The sequence below is a fragment of the Podarcis melisellensis genome (assembly GCF_964234715.1).
Source record: "Podarcis melisellensis genome assembly, chromosome: 10".
Taxonomy (NCBI): Eukaryota; Metazoa; Chordata; class Lepidosauria; order Squamata; family Lacertidae; genus Podarcis; species Podarcis melisellensis.
Window position 1 is genome coordinate 40,021,415 of NC_138542.1, and position 15,150 is coordinate 40,036,564.

The 15,150-nt window shown below is 42.2% G+C and overlaps 1 long non-coding RNA gene across 2 annotated transcripts in view; it reads right to left on the bottom strand.

Annotated features, from left to right (window-relative positions):
* Positions 1-15,150, bottom strand: part of LOC309378493 — a 217,185-nt gene that overhangs the window by 154,781 nt on the left and 47,254 nt on the right. For both annotated transcript variants that reach the window (XR_014172106.1, XR_014172107.1), the window contains exon 2: positions 5,272-5,352. This is a non-coding gene — a long non-coding RNA (uncharacterized lncRNA). The remainder of the gene's footprint in view (positions 1-5,271; positions 5,353-15,150) is intronic.

The window sequence follows — 15,150 nt, forward strand, 5'->3', positions numbered from 1 at the left end:
TCTCATTTTGTCTTTTACTGTTGTGAACCACCCTGGGATCTTTGGATGAAGAGTGGTATAGAAAATAATAATAATAATAAGTCTTGATCCTAGCACTTAATCTTTACCCTATTTAACCTTCTCGTGCAAATTTAAGCAAATGTTTTTTCCCCCAGCTGACCTCTCGGAGGTTGATCATTCTGCATTAAATAATCTGAGAATTCACCATGCTGGTTTCACTATGCTGCAAATCCATATCACACTGGTAAGGGACAAATTATCTCACTATCAGTGAATCCTGAGCACGTTTACCCATAAGTCAATGCCATTTAATTAGTGTGTGAGTAAAGGGTTGCAGCTCAGGAAAACTATGTGGAAACATAATTTTGGTGCTGCTATGAAAAGCACTTTGTGAGAATATTGTCATTGAGAAAGTATTCTATACCCTCTATTAAAAAGACAGTGTTATATGAAAAGAAAGCCATTTTGAAAAGATAAAGAACTAAAGGGTAGTTCCTGAAATACATCTTGGCACCATTTCTTGGAGGAGTTGTTTCGTTGTTCTGAAACCAATTACATACCTCAAGAGCATCATTGCCAAAGAGATTCTATGAATTATGCAGCAACCCTCATCTATAGGAACAAATAGAAAACCTGATAGCTCTGGAATAAGGCTTTACAATACCCAGGGTATTTGCATATGAAAAACTTGTAGATTAAGTTTTAAGAAGTGTTTGTTGCCCACATAATTTCATCCCCCTTTTATGCTTTTCCTCTGGAGAAAGTGTTTATTACATGGACGGGAGGAACCACTGTCCTAAAGTGCTTGGGGCTGCTTTCATAGCATTCGAAGCTCTGAGGAGGAGGAGGAGGAGGAGGAGGAGGAGGAGGAGGAGGAGGAGGAGGAAAGTATGGATTTGATATCCCGCATTATCACTACCCGAAGAAGTCTCAAAGCGGCTAACAATTTCCTTTCCCTTCCTCCCCCACAACAAACACTCTGTGAGGTGAGTGAGGCTGAGAGACTTCAGAGAAGTGTGACTAGCCCAAGGTCACCCAGCAGCTGCATGTGGAGGAGCGGGGAATTTAAGCCGGTTCACCAAATTACGAGTCCACCGCTCTTAACCACTACACCACACTGGCTCTCACTGGAGCCAGTGGCAGAGGAACCCTCTCTGGCACCAGGGGCGGGGCAGCCCATACGGACTGCACATGTGTAGCATCCCGCACGTGCACACTCTGTACAGAATGCCATACATGTGGAGTCCATGCAAGTGCAGTCCATGCAAGTGGCAGACTGTGCATGTGTGGCGACTGTATGGGATGCTGCACATACAGACTGCGTGCGCCCTCAGCTGCTCTACAGCTGGGGGGAGGCAGGGGCCATCTTGTCAACCCCCCCGAGTGGCACCCGGAGCGGCCCTCCCCCTCCGCCCCCCACTTCATATGCCACTGACTGGAGCAAGACATTCCTAACACTAGTTGAGCTACTTGAGCCAACAGACCTCCTACCATAGTTCATTACAGGCCTAATTTCATAAGGATACATGGATATAATGACATTTTAGAGTTTTAAAGGTAAGAGCTCTCATTGCCCACAAGATGAAATGTATTGATTGTTTATGGTCCCCAATAGCCAAACTGGAACACTTCAACAACCCCACACACTCAAAGAAACAACAACAACAGTCTCAGTCACTGCCCTTTCCCATGTAGAGTGGGAAGGAAAGCTGTGATCACAGTGGTACTTGCCTCCAATCCTCCCCCCCCAAAAAAAAACTTTTTGCAGTCTGAAGACTAAGCCCTTCCTTGTCTTAACATTTGCTGACATCCACGGCAGATACCTCTGAGCACCTGATAGCATTGGCTGAACCACTTCAGAGAACATTATTCTGCTGGGAGTTTGACAGGCTTTGAAGAAGCAAAACTTGGCTGACATACCTTGAAGGTCACTAGAGTGTCAAGTTGACCTACATGCTCCAGCAGAGAAGGCGAGTGCACTCAGGAGCAATCGTGCTGAAGGCTCTACATATCTCAACATTCTGCCATGCGACAAGAAACTCAACAGCAGCACCAGCAGTGCCAGCCAGAAGCATTCAGGAGTCCATCAGATGCTGTAAGCCTCCAAAGAAAGACCATCTCAACAGGGCCCCTACCACTCCAGTCTGAAGTAGCTTCATCCACCCCAAACATATAGAATAAAAAGTAATGCTGAAGCAGAAGCAACTTGGCCTCCACAAGGGCTGCTGATAAAAAAGTGGGACCAGGAGAAAAAGTGATGGCTCCACCTATTCTGACCTCTGGCTCCAGTACAGTTTGCTGCCCTGTCTCCACCAAGACCAAAAGGGAGCAACCACCACCGATGCAGTTGAATTTCTACCCAAACTAAGAGTCCCCAAGCCCCTCTCCTTGCTCTGCCACCAGAAAGTCACGTTGTGCAGATCCAGGCATTGAAACCAAGCTCCCACAGCCGACAGTCGCCCTGAATCACCATTGACAGCAAAAGCAGCAGATATGTTCTATGTTTAAGTTAACATTTGATTCTCTTGTTAATTGTGCTGTTTTAAATGTGTGTTCTATATTTTACTTCCTTTAGAAATAATATTTTATTTTGAAATGTTTAATAATCTTTTTGGTTCATTTTCTTGAGTTAAATATGCATTCTACTCTTGGTGTCTTATTTCAAAAGCTGAGATGGTATTTTAGTTTCCTTAATATCATATTCACTTTTAGCTCGAAACACACCTGATCAGTAGCCAGCCCAGGTGCCAAAAATGACCAGATAAAGCTTTTAACCTTCAGCTTGCTGGATTTGATGGTTTTCACAATGACAATAACTCCCTTGTACATCCGTATCTCATCCATACTTCATATGTTGAGAGATAATAGAGTTAATAGGAAAAGAAAGCACCTCTATCTGTGGTCTTGCAAATATTTAGTCAATAGGTCCATTCATAGACATGTGTCAGGGGGAGGGAGAGAGGGAATAATTGACCCCAAAATGTATACATAAACATATCATCAAAGATAATTGGAGTGCAGAATTACTGTTTACTTGCCCACTCATGAAAGAAAATTATGGCCCAACTTACAGTCAGTTCATGTCCTGATTATAAAATGCTGGTAAATTGATAGATTAGATCTGACAATCCTGTTTCTTTAGTTTCTACTCTTTCAAATCCCAAGACTCCTAACATGTTTGATAAAATGGTGGTGCTTTTTGTCAAGATGGGACAAGCTAATATATGGGTCTGCGGTGCTCACACTTGTCTCTGATACAGGAAGGGTGAAAGGAATAGACAAGGCTTTGGGTATGCTGTGGTTTTACATAACCATAGGAAAAGCATGCAATTGAGTTCTGGACACAAACTCCAGCAACTTGAGCCCTTAACTTGCATATTTACATTTTTTGAGAGGGAAAGCCAAAACCATTATCCTTTCCATGCTCTGGGGGCCTGCAGTTATTTCCTAGAGTGGTTTCTAGTCCCATTCTGGAAATTTTTCCACCTCAGCTTCCAAGATATTAGCCTTTTAGCCCAGATGCCAGAAGGGCAGGATTTGGTGATATCAGTAAATCCAAGCATCAATTTTCAATAAGCTGGATTCTGTTTCAGAGCATAGATTTTTCCCAGCAGCTGAAAGTCATTTGATTACACCATCCAGCATAGTTTCTTGTGAGAAGAGTTAGTGCATTAGAAACTGCTGAAGAGAGACGAAAAGTTCCACATTAACAGGGAAATTCCTCAATGCTACAGCCAGCCCTCTAATAGCATATCTTGCTTTTAACTGAACTATGGTTGTACACACACTATATATTTAAAGCACATCGCTCCACCACAAAGAATTTACTCCTCACAAACCTACAATTCCCATGACCCTTAATGAACTACAGTTCCCAGAATTCTTGGGGTAAAGTTCCATGTGCTTCCTCTTTCCTCCTCCTTCTGTGTAATGGGGAGGAATAGGGAGAAGAGCAATAGCTCAATGGTAGAGCAGACAGTGTGTATTCCTGGTTCAATCTCCAGCATCTACAAATAGGGCTGGGGATGTTTCTTGTCTGAAAACCTAGACATGCTGCCAGCCAGTGTCCATAATACAGAGCTAGGTGGACCAGTGACTTGATTCAGTATAAGTCAGTCCCCCATGTTCCTAACAGCAGCATCTATCTATATCTATCTATCTATCTATCTATCTATCTATCTATCATCTATCTATCATCTATCTATCATCTACCTACCTACCTAGCTAGCTATTTGTCACCCATCTGACTCTGGGCAACTTCCAGCAAATTATAAAACCACAGTAACTTCAACTTGCTCAGAACACAGGACTTTCTTGGTGGAGAATTTGGTATCATCATCATAGAACTAGTGCAAATGCAGAAATAGAAAATGTCAAAATCGGTTTGTTTCAGAGCCCTTCTGGTAAGATGGAAGCCATATAAAAACCTTTAACATACATCTTCTTGAGTGCAGTATTCAGTTTCAATAGTCACAAAACATGCTTTACTAATGCTCTCTATATTTGGCTGTTTTTGAAAGCCTAAACACCTCGTGCATCACACAAAACAGGAATGAATATAATATTTTCACAACGTACCCATCTTTCTTTACACAGAAACTGAATTTTCTTGGATGCACAATACCAGCACTCTGATTCATAGATAGCCATAAACTGCATCTCAAGGCTGAGACATTCTCCCTTCCAAATATATAAAGGTCACTTGTTTCACATTTTCTACTTCTTCCTATTGAGACACTCCTACGTTCTGCTTACTTCTCATGTGGTGTAGCGGTTATCTGCCAGAATGAGTTACCGTACCTTTCAAGGCTCACAGTTCTAGGTCAGAAAAACCTCTATAAATAAAACAAGGCTATATACACACCACCACATTGTATATATCAGTGTGATGCAACACAGGAATACTCTTTGTTTCAAACACTCCACATAGGGATATATCGCCTGTCAACAGAGCTGTAATGATGCACAAAAAGGAAATGTGTGGGAAACATTTGACAGAGGTTGTTTTGGTGGGTCATGAACACTTTCCTGTAAATAGGACAGGCACTCAATGGAGTCACTATGGGTCTGTCCAGACAACAGCATCTCCAAGTAAAGGCAGCCATAATTAAGAAAATGAAGGAAAGTATTATACCAGGCTAGAAGACATTCAAACTATCTTACCATTCCCATCATGTGTAAGAACCTGTTAGCCTGTTTTGATCAATTAGCACAGCATTCCTAGGGGTTATGTAGAATAGTTCTTTTAATCTCTTAAGAAATGGGACTCACCTGCTAAAGTATGTCTTCAATGTGGAACTCAGTCTCGATTTTCTATTTTGCATGTCCATCTTCCTCCTCTTTAAAAACATCCTGTCATTGAAAGGACAAATAGGACAGGTCTATCAGTCAGAACTAGGATTAGGGACAGAGAAGAATAATAGAATTGTAGAGTTGGAAGGGACCCTGGGGGCTATCTAGTCCAACCCCTCAAGGCAGGAATCTCAACTAAAGCATCCCTGACAGATGACCACCCAACCACTGCTTAAACACCTCCAATGAATCTTCTTTCTTGTAACTTGAATCCAATTTGATTGTTTGCACTTAAAGCCCGGTTTATCAAATTTGGCTAAACCAGCAGGGCTCTTCTTATGTTCTTAAAAATGCTTTCAGGTTGCTTGAAAATGGTTAACACCAAACAAAAGAGGAATTGTGATTTCACAAGTGATGAGGCTGAGGAAAAACAGCTGGTGTGCAACACAGCAGCTTCTTAATTTAAACAACAACAAGCCCACCAGACACAGGAACTTCTGATAGTTTAACAGTAACCACTGTTTTTTAATTCAATCCCACCTTGCTAGCTCAGAGCTAAGACAACTCCTAAGCAAAGAGTTGCCTAGAACTTCTAGGCTTCAAATGGACAATGGAAGAGTTCAGACACTATACATGCAAATGAATGTCACAAATGCCTTTCCCAATTAGACACACCCATTCAGTTGCATTGAAATTGTCCTCAATGTGTCCTATGGAAAAACTGCATTGCTTTAAAGTGCCAGGCAAAATTCCTGGCCTGTGAACCTACAGGCAGGGAAACATACATTTGTATGCACAGTGCTAAGGTGTGTTAAAACTCTTGTATCTTGCAATTAATCGGAAATGGAAGTGGGAAATGTTTTTCAGCCCAAAGCCTGTTTTCGCTCATTGGTAACTTTCCAGAGGCTTCGGGCCAGTAGTGGGAAGGGCAGAGGCAAAAATTTGTGTGGCTAGAAGCAAGAGCAGGCAGAGCGATGGATAAAAACCTCTTTCCTTTGTGCAGTAGGCTACATTCCAGCCACACAAAAGACAAAGGTTTCTTCTGCACACACATAACATCCGTCTTCTATCCAGGTAAGCGAGAGGAATTATCACAGTTCAAGAACATGTTCCACCCAGGCAAAACCAATCCAGGGGGGCACAGAGGCAGTGAAAAGTCATAGAATCATAATTGGAAGGGACCATGAGGATCATCTAAGTCCAGCCACTGCAATGCAGGAATCTTGCACCCAATGCAGGACTCGAACCCACAGCCATGAGATTAAGAGTCTCATGCTCTACCAACTGAGCTATCCATCCTAAGCAGAAGGGTGTAGCCTGGGGAAAGGCCCACGGGCTGGATAAAGAGACCTGATGGACTGTCTTTGTCCTGTGGGCCTGAGTTTCCCCCATCATTGTAATAAATAATCAGAAGATAATCTTTAAAAAGTGATTATAGAGTTTTGCAATTGCAGCTTTGCACAGTTTTGTGGGGGAAGTAAATAAATGGAAATTGGGTTTCCCCCACTCTCCATTTTTTTAATTTGTCCTCCCACACAAACGTGCACAAAGCTGTGGTTGTGTCAGTAAAATAAGTTGTGAGTCACCTGTACTAAAAGAAATGTGTGCTAAAAATGCTGATAAACCTTTTTGAGGAATTTAAGAAAGAAAATCACAAACTGATGCAGAAATGTGAAATACTGAACTTAACACTGGAAGGAGAGAAAAAATAACCTCTGGGAAACCAAAGTTGACCTATTTGTCCATGAGGCTAGTCACAAAGTTCTAGATGCAACAACTGTATTCCATATTTTGTTGCACTGTGCAAAATATGAGCAAGCCAGGGCAGAACTGATACTACCCTTGCTGGTACCTTTCCGCGGGAAAATCAGAGGCTCACTATGTCAGGCTCCTATTGGAAGACCGGACAAATGCTAGAACATTAACAGGGGCAAAGTTTTTATCAGTGGTTGCAAGAACCAATGATCCCTATATTCTGAACAAAATGCTTGTTTAACCTGGAGGTAGGCTATATGCATTGTGTATTGCTTTGTAACGATTTGTTGGGTCTCTGGACCGTAATAAAGATTGTTGTTGTTGTGTTCCGAAACAGATTGCACAGTTTTAATCCAGTATTGTTTCAGATTATGAATGATTCCTAAACGCCAATAAGACAAACACTAAAATAGAGCACAGCACTGTTAAAAGCCTCAGGAAATTATTAGAATTATCATTACTTTATCAAATCAATCACAAAGAAGAAGAAAATCCTCTCTCAGCAATCACTAACAACGTTTTGGTCAAATGGGAAGAATAACAAAACAGTGTAATGTACGTTTGATATACAGCAGCAAAATCAACCACTGTGGAAATAATGAGATATTGACACAAAAAAGAGCATGTGCGAGCACACCACACCACAACCACAGAGGATGTTATGAGTACATTATGAACCTTTACTCAGCTGTCAGTATGCCCCACTGTTCTTCCTGACAGGTTATTTTTGTAATTGTAGCAGAACTCAGTGCATGTACTGTACAGCTATAGAAAATACCTTTCACCTTGCAAACTGGATTACATTAACATGCAATTGCTCTTTCAGAGCAAACAATCCTGCATTATTCAGCCCTACTCTGCTCCATCCTCTACAATGGGGATGGGGAAGCCATGGTGCTCCAGACGTTGTGGACTCCAATTCCCATCTTATCTTGTCTGCCAGTGGGACTTGACCCTTACCAGTTTGCGTACAAGGCAAAGAGATCCACAGAGGATGCTGTGGCAATGGCTTTACATGCTGTCCTGACTCATTTGGAACTACGCGAGATTGTTATTTGTAGACTTTAGTTCTGCATTTAATAGTACAGTGGTGCCCCGCAAGACGAAATTAATTCGTTCCGCAATTTTTGTCGTCTAGCGAATTTTTCGTCTTGCGAAGCACGAAATCCCATAGGAATGCATTGAAAATCAATTAATGCGTTCCTATGGTCAAAAAAAGTCTAAACAAAGCCAAATTTGGTACAACAACAGTTTATTAACTGCTCTTTAAAGTCACACATACTGTAAAGAGCAGTTCAAAAACTGAAGGGAAAATAAATTAACTTTATAAACAAAACATGTCTTTGTTTTTAGACGTCGCGAGACGTTTTCGTCTTGCGAAGCAAGCCCGTAGGGGAAATTCGTCTTGCGAGGCAAATCGAAAACGGAAAAACCTTTCGTCTAGCGAGTTTTTTGTCTTGCGAGGCATTCGTCTTGCGAGGTACCACTGTATTCTTCCGCATAGATTGGTGCCCAAATTATTAGACCTGGGACTTCCACCATGTTTGTGCAGGTGGATATTAGACTTTCTATCAAACCGTTCCCAAAGGGTCAGGTTGGGTTCCCACGTCTCTGCGGATCTTATCACGAATACAGGGACGCCGCAGGGGTGTGTGTTGAGCCCGCTTTTATACACGCTCTATACAGCTGACTGTGCCTCCAAATACCCCAGTAATAAGATCATTACGTTCGCAGATGATACAACAGTGGTTGGTTTAATTACGGCTGGAGAGGGGGAGACGGCCTATAGGAAGGAAGTTGAGCAGTTGGGGGAGTGGTGCAGGAAAAACAACTTACTGCTTAACTTAAAGAAAACAAAAGAGATCATTGTGTATTTTAGGAAATGTAAATTGAATATTCAGCCACTCATTATTGAGGGGAAGTGCGTGGAACATGTCTCAGTGTTTCGTTTTCTGGGAATGGAGTTGAGAGATGACCTAAACTGGGGAGAGAACAGCAAAGACCTGGTGAAGAGAGCACAGCAGAGGTTATATTTTCTGAGAATCCTCCGGAAAAACAATCTCTCAAAGGACCTGTTGATGGCATTCTACCATTGCACTGTGGAGAGCGTACTAACTTATGGTTTGTGCGTGTGGTTTGGGAGCTGCACGGCCAGGGGAAAAAACAATGCTATCCAGGGTTGTAAAGACTGCAGAGAGAATTATTGGGTGCACTCTTCCTACCTTAGGTCAAATCTATGCTGCCAGGTGCCATATGAAAGCGGCAGAGATAGCACATGATAGTATGCACCCCGGAAATGATCTCTTTCAGCTTCTGCTGGAAGAAGGTATAGGGTTATAAAGGCCAGGACTAGCCGCCTGAAAAACAGTTTCTACGCTAACGCAATTCTGGTTCTAAACGCAGCATAAGGGGTCTCTGTAGTATAGTGTATTTTAAAATGGGGTTTTAGAGTTTTTAGGGGGTTTTGAATGTTTTATGTAGTTTTATGTAGTTTCGTGGTAGTTTTATGTAGTTTTTATGTAGTTTTTCAATTTCATTGTTCCGCAAGGGACAATGACAATAAAGATATCGTATCGTATCAGCCCCAATAAGCATGGCCAATAGTCAGGGGTGATGGGAGCAGTGGTCTAGCAGAACCTAGAAAGTCATCCCTGCTCCACAATAAAATATTCTGCACCACTTTCCTTCAATGCTAAAGCAAATGGAGGAATACTTTCATACTAAGGTTTTTCAGTTAATAACCACAGGCCAAATTTTGCCCGCCCATAATTCAAAGTGACTCTCCAGCACAGGTCACAGTTAGGGGAGAAACAGCTATTTTTAGAAGTAGAGGAGCCAGCAGGCAAGGCACCACTAGGAAGGTCTGGGTGGAAAGCAATGAATGACATCAATATACATGAAACAGAAAGGGTTATACATAGGAATTGTTTAGTATGTGCTCTGCATTCTCACATGCACACTAGGGATGGGTGAATCTGTCGATTTCAGTTTGAGAATTTTTTAAGTCGTAACATAAATTAGCATTTTAGTGAATTTTTTTCATATTATACATAATTTTATGCACGCAATTTTGCCTGCCCACATACAAAAAATTGTGCAATTTTTGCAAAACAACTTCCCTAATATGTATTTTTGTGTTATTTTCACCAATACATGCATTTTTTATCTACACTTTACATATAGTATATGCATTTCTTACATATTACTTGGCTGGAGAACTGCACCGCAACATTTGGAGAAGTGCATTTTGGTTTGCATATTGTTTTGGAAAATGAATTGGGTAGGGACATCTTTAAATGAGGTCCAGGTCAAATTTCTCCCCTATCCCTAATGCATGCTAAAGATGTTTACTGTATATTAATCAAAGACACCCAGTGAAGACAAGCAGACTAGTAGTGGTTGGGGGGAGGGCATAGGAAATCAAAGTGGGGGTCTGCAACATCACCATTTTTTCTCAGTAGGAAGGAATGCACATTTATTTCAAGGGGGTGCTTTAACAAACTTACCCCATTATCTGCCCCCCATTCAGCTTCTGCTTTTTCCTTTGCTCTGGGAGAGGCCATTCCCAAGTTTCAGGTGTGAGTGGTCAACATCCCTTCCTCTAATTGCTTAGCAACAGTGATTAAGTGTCCTTAGCAATGGTGCTGCCTGCCTAGTGCTAAAGCATTACAGCTGTGTTTGTGTTTTGTCCTCTCACTTTCTTCAGAAATGTCCAATTTACTTCCTCTAAAAATAAAAATAAAAACCCTAAGCATCTGGGAGCTCTGCTAGGCTTGGGCCCACCAACATCCAACCTCTTCTACCTATCTGCTGGCAGCCCTGCCCAGAAATGGAGGAAATGTTTGCTCATTGCTGATTAGGCTGGCTAGCTCTCTTGCGTAGTCGGCTTCTCCCAGTGCTTCACAGACTATGCTACTGGGGCAGGATAACCAAGCAAAGACAGAGAAGCAGCTAGCCCAGCCCAGGCCATGCACTGCAGCAGTTATCACACATGCACATAGCTCTGATCATGTGATGCACACCAGCATCTGCACTGCAACATTTGCTTGACATCTAAGGTAAAGGTAAAGGGACCCCTGACCATTAGGTCCAGTCACGGACGACTCTGGGGTTGTGGTGCTCATCTTACTTTACTGGCTGAGGGAGCCAGCGTACAGCTTCTGGGTCATGTGGCCAGCATGACTAAGCCACTTCTGGCAAACCAGAGCAGTGCAGGAAACGCCATTTACCTTCCCACTGGAGCGGTATCTATTTATCTACTTGCACTTTGACGTGCTTTCGAACTGCTAGGTTGGCAGGAGCAGGGACCGAGCAACAGGAGCTCACCCTGTCGCAGGGATTCGAACCGCCAACCTTCTGATCGGCAAGCCCTAGGCTCTGTGGTTTAACCCACAGCGCCACCCGCATGCCATTTTGACATCTAAGAGTACTGAGCAAATCGTGCTGAGGTGTTGGAGGACGGACACCATGTGGTCTGCCCTTTATTCCTAAGCTAGCTTGCTGTCCCTCCGGTACAAAGGACATGGCTGTCCTGTTGCTAGCATTGAAGTAAGATTCAGCTGCTAGCCTGGTCTCCATCTATATGTCAAACTGATGCTGGGAGAGAGAGTGCTTGATGCTGTCTTGTCTTACACCTCAAGCAGCAAAATGTCTTGAACTGGCCCTGCCCATGGCTAGTGGCCTGTGTTTAGCTGAGTTACACGACACTAGGACAGATCCTTTTTCTTTTCTTTTCTTTTCTTTTCTTTTCTTTTTAATGCTTTTACACACACCTGGGGGCAGAACTTTCATATGGCAACTGCCTAGAGTGTGCCATGTCAATTGGCAGGAAAAAAGCCTGTCTCCTGCTTAAAAGATAAATGACTAATCAACAGCATCCTTCATGCTCAGCTTCACACAGCTTTGTTTATCATGTATTATTTATTGGAGAGCTGAGATAGAATTCTGGAATGATTAACCTTTACATAGCAAATGGGGCTTTGTATACCTGCGCAAAATTAAAAGGGTGCTTCAAAATGCCTGGTGAAAACCAATATGCTTAGTGGGGGGTAGAAAGAGGGGGCATCCTAAAGCAGAGAGACCTCTTTGCAGATCATTGCTAATAGAAGTTCCTTATTTCAAGTACTAATGAGCGCCAGTGCAAAAGAGCATTTTCTGGTGATATTTCTTTATGAACCTAATAAGTGGACTAGAGTAGCTAAGTAAATGTAGGTTCTTTCAAAGCACCACGACCCTGAACATTAAGATCACCTGGTTGGTCAAAATATAGTGACACATCTGTACATCCCAGGTTTGCATGCTGTGGAAGCAAGCAGTGAGCAAACCTTTTAACAAATTCTGCAAACTGCTTAAATTCCGCAAGCAGAAAACAGAACATGCTGAAGTTCTGCTCGCCGTCATGCAGTACTGGAAGCATGACATGGGTCCCCTTCTGGTTTCTGAACTAGAACAGACACTTATTGAAACATCTTGTATGTCAGGAGGCGGGGAAACTTTTTCATCCCAAGGGCTATATTTCTTCCAGGGTAACTTTCTGTGAGCCACATACCAGCTCTGTTTAGGGCATGGGGTAAAAGGGAATGGAGCAATGGATTCTTTGTACAGTTGCATTTGTGCAGCTGGCTACATTCCAAGCACACGTCAGAGGTTTCTACACCCATATATTCAGGCCTCTTCAACCAAGCATGTAAGAGGTAGTATCACTGTTCAAGGACACTTCTCAGCCAGGTAAAAGCACTCAAGGAGGGCACAGACTGGGCTGGGGAGGTCTTGGCGTAGGGAAAGACCTGAGAACCAGACAGATTACCCAGGTGGTCCACATTTGGGCAATGGGTTGGAGGTTGCCCACCCCTGTTATATACCAATGCCCAGGTTTCCAGATGGCGGATGAGAAGAATGACCGTGAAGGCTGCAAGAGGAAGACCAGTCAGGGTGACTAAACTAATTTGTAAGAGTTTCGATGAAAAGCAAGTTACGTTCCCTCATAAACTCCACCTGCTTTTCACCTCATAAAATTTGAGAAATATATTTAAAAGCAAAACATATGTGAAAATAAAATAAAATGAGTAAAACCTCACACACAAATAAAATCCTGGAGCCTGCTTCAAAAAGGAAACAAAATAAAAACCCTTCCATTTAAATGCATGTGTTGGATTCAGACTTGCAAAGCAATCCTAAACCCCAACTGGCAGTACAGGGAAGAAGCAAAATGGTGGGAATACTTGTAGTTGTATCTCACTACTTGTCCAGGGAGTGTTAAAAACTACACCTAAGCTGATCATACAGATTTGAGCTTTCAGTTTTCCAAACACCAACCATTCAGAATTTCTAGCATCTTCCCCTTTGGATTTTGGCTTTGGAGCAATTACATGATGTAATCTGTTGATGATAGCTGGCCACAACTGGTCCAAAAACAATTTAAAATTAGATAGAAGGTTCAGGGAGATAATTATGAGGATAGCAAGTGAAAGCTGATCTGGACGAAATTACACCTCCAACAAATAGGTTTTCACATTATTGTGATTATTCTAGAAGCAAACCCAGCATAAATACTTCTCTCAAATTGTTGTTTATGACCAACACCATGTTTGCTAAATCTTTTGCTTTTCTTCATGGCAACATGTAAAGAGATTAAATGGCAACCTACTGGTAAACCATCTAACTGTGATGGCTGCATGTGCTCTACTCCTTCCTCACTGAGGACGAGGGCTCAGTGGGAGTAAGGGAGAACCAGATCAAGTCTCCACACCATGAGGTTTGCTTCAAAGAGAATCGGTTTCCAAATTCAACTTTCCTATTATCTTCAATAAATGAATAACTTGAATAGCCCACCCCCATGCCTCCCTTCATTCTTCTGAATTTCCTCTTGGGAGGGAATGTTCAGCTTCTCTTCTTCAAGCTTCATTTAAATCCTGGTGGTGGCAACCTGGCAAGAGTTGATGTTGCTCTCTAGCCATTGCCTTGGATGGATCAAAACCATTATATCATTCCTATCAAACATTACCCCTGACAACTGCAAAGGGGCCTTTGGTGATATTGGACAAAGCATATATTCTTTTACGTATTTGTTTTACATGCATGTCATATTTTGTCAAAGGATGTGGAAGAAACAACAGGAACCTCAGCAACTAGGTGCATGGGGTATAGAAGGTAAAGAGAGAATGTGCCAAGTAGAAATGGGTCTACTTTTGCAGCATTTATACAGATAGTAACGAAGATACATTATGGTAATGGTTGGAATGTGCAAATAAGGGGGCTTTCGGGCATTATCACAAGGTCAGGCCTAAGCTGTATGTGTCGGGAAATTTCCACAGACGGTTATGAGTGCTTCCACTGAAGGGATGATTCCTCCCTTTGAACTTTACTTTGGAGTCATAAAAAAAGGAAGTGTATCTCTGGCTCACTTGCACTTCCTCCTCCAGTGCATCTAGTAAGAAAGGGACTGTTTATTTCACAATTCAAAGAAATGTGGTTAAGGATAACATAAGTTACATGAAACATTTTGCACAGATTCTTGGTATCTTGTACTTTCCAAGTGGTATAGAAAGGAAGACCCCCCAAGAAACTGCTTCTCTTTTTCCTGTATCAGAACAGTGCATCAATTTCCTGGCAAAACCAGTGTGGTACCACTCCAATTTCTAATTTTTCTGCTAAAGTTCTAACCAACTTCACAGCGCCTTGACCCAGTCTTGCTTTTTCAGCCAGCAAAAGTCCCATCTAGCTAAGGAAATGAAAGAGATGGGGCTCCATTTTTTTTCCTTTTCAGCCATTTCCACCCCCTCCTCCAAAGCTCAGAAAAACCATCTTTTTAAAAACCAAGTTGAATGGCTGTGCAATTTCCCCAGGGTTACATGGCTTGTTGCACTACTATTCTGGCCAGTAATGATCTGGATAGATGGCTCTAACCATTTATTTCATTATGGCCTGTCTTCCCTTTCTTGGAATCAATGCTATCACTTTAACCCTTCATTTTCTGAATAGGGTTGGCTTGATAACCTACCCACGCCCCTTTTCTCTCTCCCCTAAATTGCAGGGGAGAGAATCATAATAATAGTAAAGGTGGGAGAAGACAGTATTTAACCATTTAGCCAGTATTTCACACAC